The sequence below is a fragment of the Vombatus ursinus genome, unplaced genomic scaffold (assembly GCF_900497805.2).
Source record: "Vombatus ursinus unplaced genomic scaffold, bare-nosed wombat genome assembly UNPS02014832.1, whole genome shotgun sequence".
Taxonomy (NCBI): domain Eukaryota; kingdom Metazoa; phylum Chordata; class Mammalia; order Diprotodontia; family Vombatidae; genus Vombatus; species Vombatus ursinus.
The window spans coordinates 26877321-26887086 of NW_020954610.1; the positions used below are offsets into that span (position 1 = coordinate 26877321).

The window sequence follows — 9766 nt, forward strand, 5'->3', positions numbered from 1 at the left end:
GTATGCTTCCATCTGCATTCAGACTCCATAGCTCTTTCTCTGGATGTGGATAGCATTTTCCATCCTGAGTCTTATGGAATTGTCTTAGATGATCTAATAGTATTAACAGCCATTCAGAAAAACTTTCCCTCCCTCCCAACATCAATCCAAAGGAAATTTAAAAAGTCCCATAAAGACAACAATTCACCATGGCCTCTGTTCTGGCACAGAAAAAGTGGAAAGATGAGAAGAAAATTGAAAGTGACTAAAATGGGAGAGCTTTGAGAGCCTGGGTCATTGCTCTTGGTCTGTTCTCTCCAGTGACAGTGCCCTTTCCATGCAATGATGCTATTGGATGCCTTGTTTTTCGATGCTGTCTCCCTTCTCACCTCCTATCTTTCTGTGACCTGACTTCCATGTCATGGAAATCCTTCAGTAGGGTCCTCCTCTGCTACTCAGCCATGTGCTTCTGATTCTCCAAGTCCTCTCTGTCATAGCTATCTGCTCATTCCACCTTCCTTGAAAGATTCTCATTATCTGCCTCCAGCTGGACCTGCTGATACTCTCTTTCTAGGTCCAGACTCCATGTAGTATGCATATGAATATGTGTACTGTAGGGTTTAACACCATTAGGCTAGGAGCTTAACCGCATTCTGCAGGTTCTACCAGTCAATCCAAGGCCCCAGATTGTTCACCACTCTTTCCTGGATCTTCTCATGACTTTGCTGGTATGTCTGTGCCTGTAGCTGTAAGTTCTTATTGTGATTTTCCTATCTTTCAAAGTAGAACAAGTACTTCTTAAGGGCCTTCCTCATCAGTGCCTGCTAACTCTGGTTTACAATATCAGGATTTTCTTTGTACCAACTGTATTCGCAGTACTTGCTGCCATGGGTCTTCCAGTCTCGTAGACATATCCAGCAGAAATCATGTTTACACTGAGAATATTGCATGTGATTGCAGCCTCCATTCTTCTCAATACAGATGTTGCACTTGGACGATCTTGAGTGTGAACACTAATGTAGTTTGCCATTTCAGAGTCATCTGCACACTTTGTAAGCCATTTCCAGAATGTGGTACAGTCTGTAGGGGCCTAATACTTCTGACAACACTTGAAACAGAACACCTCATTGCATCAATTACATTGTACTCATCAAGCTCTAGATTCCTGCACCTGCATAACCAGGGGCCAGTCTGCACTGGGACAGAGATGGGGCTGATGATGGCTCTCTACTTACTCCCTGAAGAGGTAGGGCCTGTATTTGTCTTTCAGCTTTCAACTCATCACTAGGCAACAAACTCAACTTTGCTAGATAAGTTATTCTTGGATGCAATACCAGCTCTTTTGTTCTTCAAAATATAATATTCCAAGACTTACAGTCTTTTAGAGTAGAAGCTGCTAGGTCTTGTGAAATCCTGACTGTATTTCCACAGTATTTTAATTTTTTTCTTGTTGCTTCCAATATTTTCTCCTTAACCTGGGAGTTTTTAAATTTGGCTATGACATTCCTGTAAGTTTTCCTCCTCAGATCTCTTTCAGGTAGATTTTTTTTTTCTTTTTCTACTTTACTCTTTTGTTCTATAACTTTAGGGCAATTTTCTTTAATGATTTCTTATAACATTGTATTCAGATTATTTTTTAACCTAATTTTCAGGTAGTCTCACAATTCTTACATTGTCTCTCCTCCATCTGCTCTCTAGATCAGTTGTTTTTCTAATGAGATTTTTAGATTCTCTTCTATTTTTTTCTACTTTTATTATTTCTCAGTGTCTTATAACATCATTTGATTCCTCTTGTCCAATTCTAGTTTTCAAAGGACTTATTTTTTGTCCTTAATATTTTGGACCTCTTTTTCCAATTGGTTGAATTGCTTTTATTTTTTCCCCTAATTTTTCCTTAATTTGATTTTTTGATGTTTTAATTTGATTTTTAATTCCTTTTTAAGTTCTTCCAATAACTCATTTTGGGCTTGTGACCATTTGATGTTACTCTTTGGATAGGAATGGCTTTTTAATATTTCACTAAATTTTTCTTAATACAATCCCAGCTTTTTTTTTTTTTAACCAAAGTAGCTATCTAGGGTTGTTTTTTTTTCTGTGATTAATCCATATTTATTTTTATTTTACTGTATGTTATTTTTAGTAGTTTATTAATATAATCAAGTTTTAATCCTGAATTGTGGGTAATGTTGCCCTAGGTCTCAGGTCCTCACGGTTATTTTCTGAGTTTTGCCCAGGGGCTCAACCTCAGGGACTTCTTTCCTCCCATAAACCAGAGTTACTGCCCCCAACCATGCTGTCCTGAAAATTTTCTTGCTCCCTGCAGTATTGTAGTCACCTGACCTGTGTCCACCCCTCTTTGCCTACAGCCGCATTTCAGAATCACCTCTGGTCAGAACTGTTAGGCCTGGCTTCTGGAAACAGTGGGACAGCCCTTCAATCTTCCCCCATTCAGCAGTCTGCTGTTCTTTAGATGAAAGTTTGTGAGGTAAAAATTTGTGACATGAAAGTTCCTGAGGCTATGAGGTGAAGATTAGTGAGGTGAAATTTCTTGTGGCCCTGAGTGAAATGAAAAATGAGGTGAAATTTATTGAGACCTAGTAAGCTTCCGGACAGAAGAGCTCCAGCACCTGCTATTTGTTGGTTCAGTGGAGTCGGCCTGGAAGTGTCTCTACTTCACTCAAGTCAAACCTCAGAGCTTGGAGGTTCTGTCTTTTCAGAGGTCCTCTCAAGTTGACTTAGGAGGACAACTGCTTTACCCCTTTATTTTTACTGCTCCATATTCATTTCATGGTAACTTTCTGTCTGTTTGTGGAGGAAATCTAGAGAGCCTCCACTTATATACTTATTTCTGACCTAGTCCACCATCTTCCCAGAATGTCCCTCTTTGTGGCCCCCACATTGTTCATTTGTGCAAATTGTTCTATTCACTTTTGGAACATGCCCTTCATTTTTGACTCCAAGGAATTATGCTGTGTCTATGTGTTTCTGGGAAAATGGAGATTCCCAGGTAAACAGATCAATTAATCTTTTGTCTATCTTTGGACAGAGATCTTGTTGCAGCTGACTAGGTTGTGAGGGAGGACCTATTACTGATGAAACATGACTCCAGTCAAGACCAGGTTCTGTTAGGAAGGAATAGCTTCAAGATGTCCTCTATCATCTTTTCAAGGATCATAGGATTTCCAGGGGGACTAGACCTTAGAGATTACCTAGTTTAACCCCATACTTTATAGAGGAAACTAAGGTTGGGGGAATTTAAATGACTCGCTCAAGATAACATGGTAAGTGTCAGATAAGGAAACTTCCCACTTATATACTCTAAGTACTATTAGGACCTAGAGAAAAAGGAGGTTGATGAAGACTACAGTAATGAAAGAAGACTTTAAGGAGAAGAAGGAAGTTAATATATGCTTTGAAGGATGAGTAGAGGTTATTTTACAACAGAAATGAAGGAGGGGTATGGTAATAACCTACTATGCTTGTAGGTTGGTTAGCAGATAAACCTCTAAGAGTACAATGTGTACTACACTATCCTGATTATACCAATTCCTACGTTCAACGCCAGTCCCATTTGCTCTCCTATTTATATATCTCTGGTTTGTCCCAACTATTCTGCATAAAACAGCTCATGGGAAGGAACACTCTCCTTCTTCAGGGAAGAGTACTTATCTCCCATAGTCTGCCTGCTGAGGAGAATGCTGTGAATCCTCATAAAATGGAATAACTCTCCACTTTATTGGATTTCTCCAGCCACTGTCTATGTGAGGAAAGGGATGGCTGTCTGGCTTGCAATCATATTTGAGTCTGATTTAACACACTAATGTGAGGTTGATGGCTTAGGTTGATGACTGTAGTTTGATGACTCAGTAAACAATAGCATCACAACTTTTCCAATCTCTTTAGTTTATTGTTGATTGATCTGAAATAGTAATCTTGGTTGTCTACAAACTTGTTCATACCCTTTTGGATCAGTATCTTAAGAAGAAAAACATTGACTTATTCCCTATCATTTTATTAGTGTAACTTCAGTCCTAAAGCCCATTGGTATGGGATTCTCTCCTTATTGGTTGAAACCTATGTCCTGTGTCTGTGTGAGGGGCTTAAGGGGTTGGTAGAGTTGGTGAGACTGGGAGAAAGAAGAGCGCTTTCATAAAGTCACTCAAGTCTCTTCAGATTCTTTAGTCATTTCTGATACTCCTGACTTCCAGCTTCGAAGGAGAAGGAAGATACCAACCCAACTTCAGATTGTTGAAGGAAAAGACTCTAGAAAGAAGCTGACATTCTAGCTAGTAAAATTAGCCTAATAATAAAACTCACTAATTAAATAATAGACTTTGGGAAGAAGCCTACAACACTCATGTTGACTTTTCCCCAGAATCCTTTCCTTTAGCAACTTGATGTGGGGTTGGCATCTTCCATCTTATTATTTCTTGAAGCTGAAGCCAGAAGTGCCTGAAGTGACTGCAGAACCTGAAGAGTCTGAAGAAACTGAGCAACTCTACAAAAACTGCAGAGCCCTTCTCTCTCAGGCTGTAGCCAATTCTGCCTGAAGCTCATGCAGACTACGGACTAGGTTTCCACCAATAAGGAAAGAGTACCATAGTAATGGGCTTTGAGATTAGGCTCACATTGCACAACATTTGTAACCAGCATCACTTGGGTCTTGGCAGGTTTTAACACTCAGAAGAGACAGGGCAGGGAGGAGACGTCAAAGGTTGTGTGTGTGTGTGTGTGTGTGTGTGTGTGTGTCTGTGTGTGTCTGTGTCTGTGTGTGTCTGTGTCTGTGTCTGTGTGTCTGTGTGTATGTGTGTGTGTCTCTGTGTGTATGTGATGAAATATGGTCTGACAAGCTAATAAAAAAGCTTCGTGACTGAGAAAGCTGAAAAGACACTATGGAAAGACTGCATGGAAAACATATCAGCACTACAAATTTATTGGTTTTTATTTCATTCATCTCTTCTGTTTTGTCCTAACATTCCTAGCATGGTGCCTGTAATGCTTGTAGAGAGGAAGGCTCTCAGCCACTCAAAATCAAAAACCATTCCAACAGGCTCTGGTGCCAAAATCAGACACCATTATGATCCCATTTTGCTGGGAGGTGTCATTCAGGCAAACACAGGAACCTTCAGAGATGGGTTGGTATGTGTCAGTCAGTGAAAAAGTAAACTCTGGCATTGAATAAACAGATCAGTCCAGCATGCTTTGCCAGTAGGAAGCTCCTGGCTATGAACAACTTTTTTTAGAGGGATAAAAGTTTGCCTTGTAGAGTTCTAGGAATTCTAAATATTTCATGCTTAGGTTCTAGCAAAAAGTTGCTTTGGGAGGGGTGGCTTGAAGATATATAATCTCCTCAGTACTATGACTGAAATTTCTCATTTATTTTCTTTCTCTGGCCCACAACCACCAAAGTCAGAAAATCCAATTGCCACTGTAAATTAGAAACTGCTCCAAGATAATCTGCAATCCAATTCAATGAGCATCTAGTAAGTACCTACTAAGGGCAAAAAATTGTTCTAGGCACCTCCACTGCAATATGGCAGCTCTTATTGTGATTGATTGATAAAGGTAGTCATTCATTCAACCATTCAGCAAGCAAGATATATGTGTATACATATATGTATATTATACACACACACACACACACATATATATATATATACCTACATATATATGTATGATTTAACTTAATTTGAGAGTTAGCTTCCTATGCTGAAATGAGAGTGGAACTTGGAAGCAGAAAAACATAGAAATGAAACCTGTCCCCAATACTTGCTAGCTTTGTGACTATAACCTCTCTGTGCCTCAGTTACCTTGTCTATAAAATGGGGTCAATGAAACTTATAGTATCTGCTTCACAGGGTTATATCAAGGATCAAATGAAGCAAGGTATATAAAGTGTTTTACAAACCTAAAAGTATGATACAGGGTGTCAACTATCATTATTATTTTTTAATGACTTAATCTTGTGCAGTAATGGGTGGATTAGCTCACTAGGTTTAGTATAGTGCTAAGGAAGACTAAGTATTTTATACTAAAGGGGTGGGAAACAATAAAGAAAAAAACAAAAAAAAATCTACCCAGTGATCAAAAGTCATGCCTCAAATTCTGACCAACCATCTTAGAAAGGTATGCTGTTGTTCATAAATGGAAGTTAAACTATCAAACCTGATGCATCTTTTCCCCTAACATGAGAAGCTGTTGATTGCATGGTGATGGTGGCAGTGACAGAGACTTTCACTTAATTATATACTTCCTCCCCCGACAGAATTCTTCTTGGAGTGATGTGTCTGGCTGATTCTCTACTTCCTTGGTAATGGGAGAGTCAGGATCCTTTCCAGGTTTCTGACTGGGGGTTAGGTTAATACTCCTTATGATTCAGTGTTTCTACTTGCTTCCTGTGGAGGTAGAACTGATGGCATCTCCCAGACCCCCATTTCCAATTTTGTTGTTGTGGTATCCCACTGGGGATGAAGCAAGAAGTGTGACTGGTTCAGTACAAAACTTCGATGTGATTGGGAAAAAATAATTCAAAGTGCACAGTGGGATGGGAACATAATTTATACAGACAATACCACTATATTATTATTTCATTCAATTATATTATGCATTGAGTCAAATAAAGTGAAATGCTATGCTATTGTTGACAGCAAAAAGTTGTATTTTCTCCAAGGTCAAAGTTTTAGAGATAGTAAAATTCAAGGGCAAAAGGAACAGACTATGCATTAATTATGGCTTATAATGCCTCTGTTTCCCCAAGTTGGAGAGACTGCTTGTTGAGAGGAATTTGGAAGGGTGACCAAGTTATCATGTCATCACCAAATCATCCTTATTTTCCTTTCAACGTGTATGGCCTCTAACGTATGTTGGGTCTGTGAAGGAATCCTGACTCCTGCCCAGCCATATTTTTGGGAAATGCGAGGGAAATGAGGTTTGCTGATAGGGGTAAGGTGTGTAAGGACTTGTAGCTTAATCAGAACATATTGAATAGTTTCAGGAGTATGGAAGGCTTCTCTCTCCCACAATCCCCCATGATACTAGCTAGGTGGTGCAATGGATAAAATTCCAGGGCTAGAGTCAGGAAGACTCATCTTCCTGAGTTCAAATCTTGTCTTAGGCACTTAGCTCTGTAACCCTGGACAAATCACTTTACCCTATTTGCCTCAGTTTCCTCATCTGTAAAATAAGCTGGAGAAGGAAATGGCAAAACACTCTTTGCTGAGAAAATCCTAAACGGGGTCATGAGGAGTCAGACACAATTGAAATGAGTAAACAACAACAATCAGATAGGGCTCTGAAATATGTGATCAGGAGCTTCAGTAACTTTACAATAGTTCCACAGAAGTAAAATTATTTAAGTTTGCCTGTTTATTTCATAGGAACTACGGGTTTTATGGGATGGATTACAGGCTAGTGGACTATCCCTACAAATCCAGTTTGTTCCAACAGCCACAAAGACAGCGGATGCAAGTGCTATGGAGCACTTAGAGCTTGGTAAAACATCAAAGAAACCAGTTGTCCTGATTTTTGTCTTGCCACTAGATTTTAATGGCTCTGAAAGAGAGAGTGAGGCTGATGATTTTGTGCAATTCTGCCTCACTTATACTCAATTCACACACCAGTCAAAGCTTCACTCACTCATGATATCATTGGTCTTCTTTGAAAACAAAGGTCGAACAACAGGAATATAGAACAACTGAACAAATGGTAGTATATGGATGTGATGGAATGCTTTTGTGTAGCAAGAAATGAAGAGGCAGTTTCATAGAAACCTGGAAAGACTTGTGTAAATTAATGCAAAGTAAAGTGAGCAGACCCCGAAAAACTATTTATACTATAATATTGATATTGTAAAGATAAATGTTTCTTATTAACTCTGCCATTGTATGACAGGGAGCAGGGGGAAAGAGAGAGGGAGAGAGGGAGAGAGGGAGAGAGAGACAGAGACAGAGAATCATCCACAAGAATACACACACACACACACACACACACACACACACACACACACACACACACTTCTACTGGAGCAATTTTGAAAGCCACAGTGGCAACAACAGAGCCTGCTGCAGATTGGATAAGATTGGAAAAGTCACACACACAGCAACTACTAGAAAGAAAAAAGCACACTTGGCATTGATCAGGGTGTAGTCAGTGGACATGAGATGTGAAATAGCTAATGATTAGCTCTTTTGTAAATATCCCAACAAGGCTTGGATAGTAGCTTCTCAAATGATTATGATTTCAGGATCCTTTATTGTTCAGCATTCCCTTTTCTGGATGGGAATAAAATTGCCTCTTCCATGCCTGGTTTGTAATTGTTCCCTGGGTATCTTTTTTAACTTCTCCACCCTGCTTGAGAGGATTCCTTAGATGAGAGCCAAAAATAAAATTGCTCTTCAGGAATCAGAAATAAGGGTAGAACTAAAGCATTGGAAACCTGGTTTTCCTACTGAGGAGTCAAGTGAGAACAGAGCAGTTAAAGCCAGGGCATATTGCAAGGGCAAGTAAAGGAAAATTTGTCACTCTCTGCAGCCTCAGTTTAGCAGTGCTTAGCTAGTCATTGGGGGTGGGGTAGGCGGCACAGCTAGGTGGCTCAGTCGATAGAGCACTAGGTCTGGAGTCAGAAAGATCTGAATACTAATATGGCCTCAGATTCTTGCTAGCTGTGTGACCCTGGGAAAGTCACTAAACCTCTGTTTTTGGAGAAGGAGATGGCAAACCATAATAATATCTTTACCAAGGAAACCCCATGGACAGTGTGGCCAGAGCGAGAGACCTTTGTGCCTCTGCTCACTCACCCACAAGTCTGGGCCCCCATTGTCTTCACCCATCTATACTCAGATATGATTCTGTCCCTGACTCCCAGGTCTCCCATCCTGTCCTGTCTACATCCATGGCCAGCCTCTACCTGTCTGCTCTTCCATTCTTCCTTTGGGTTCCAACACACCCCTCCATCCTGTGTGTTCTTTCTGTTGCTCTCACTTCTCTGTTCCTAGCCCCCATGTGTCCTTGAAAGCTATGTTGGTCCCCTACCTCCATGCCTGTGGCCCCCTTCCTGCCTCCCTTCTTCCCTACCCCAATCCATGGGCAGATTTGTATTATGTAAAAATCATCACGAAGAGTTCTACAGAACATCCCACTTCCATAAAGTGAGAACTGTCCATATAAAACAGATACAAAGTAACTTTGGCATATAAAGAAGGAAGGGGACTAAGAACTAGGGGAACCAGGAAAAAAAAAAAACTCATACAGAAAATGGCACTGAAGCCACATTTTAAAGGAAATTAGAGATTCCAGAAGACTGAGATAAGGAGAGAATTCATTCCGGTCATGAAGCACAGCCAGTGCAAAGGCACAGACAGAGGCAGGAGATGGAAGATTTATATGAGAAACATTGTGAAGGTGCTCTGGTCAAATGACTCAGGAATGGCTGAGTGGGAGGGGAAATCCTTTGGTCTTAATTGGGTTAATTCCAGCCCAAGCTCATTCCCCCTAACTCAAGGTATCTCAGCAGCCTCTGTCAGGAAGAGCAGGGACCTGGGGATGACCCAGGCTTTGTGAGGTACAGTAGGATATGAGTACCAGATGGCTTGCACATGCAGGCCTATGCCTGTCCTCTTCTCACTGGTAGCAGTGAGAGAATTAATTCCCTAGGGCCAGGCTTCCTTCTCATCCCTCAGCTGGGATCAAGCTAAAAGTCCTAATAGTCGCAGGCCCTGTCTCTGTTCCCATCCTGAAAGACAGAGCCAGAACCTTCCCAATCCTGCTGGTAAGAGCCTCCTTGCAACTA

General features: G+C 40.6%; 1 pseudogene; it reads right to left on the reverse strand.

The window, feature by feature from the left end:
• Positions 1-364: 364 nt before the first annotated feature.
• On the reverse strand, positions 365-8807 carry LOC114025826 (annotated as a pseudogene).
• Positions 8808-9766: the final 959 nt, after the last annotated feature.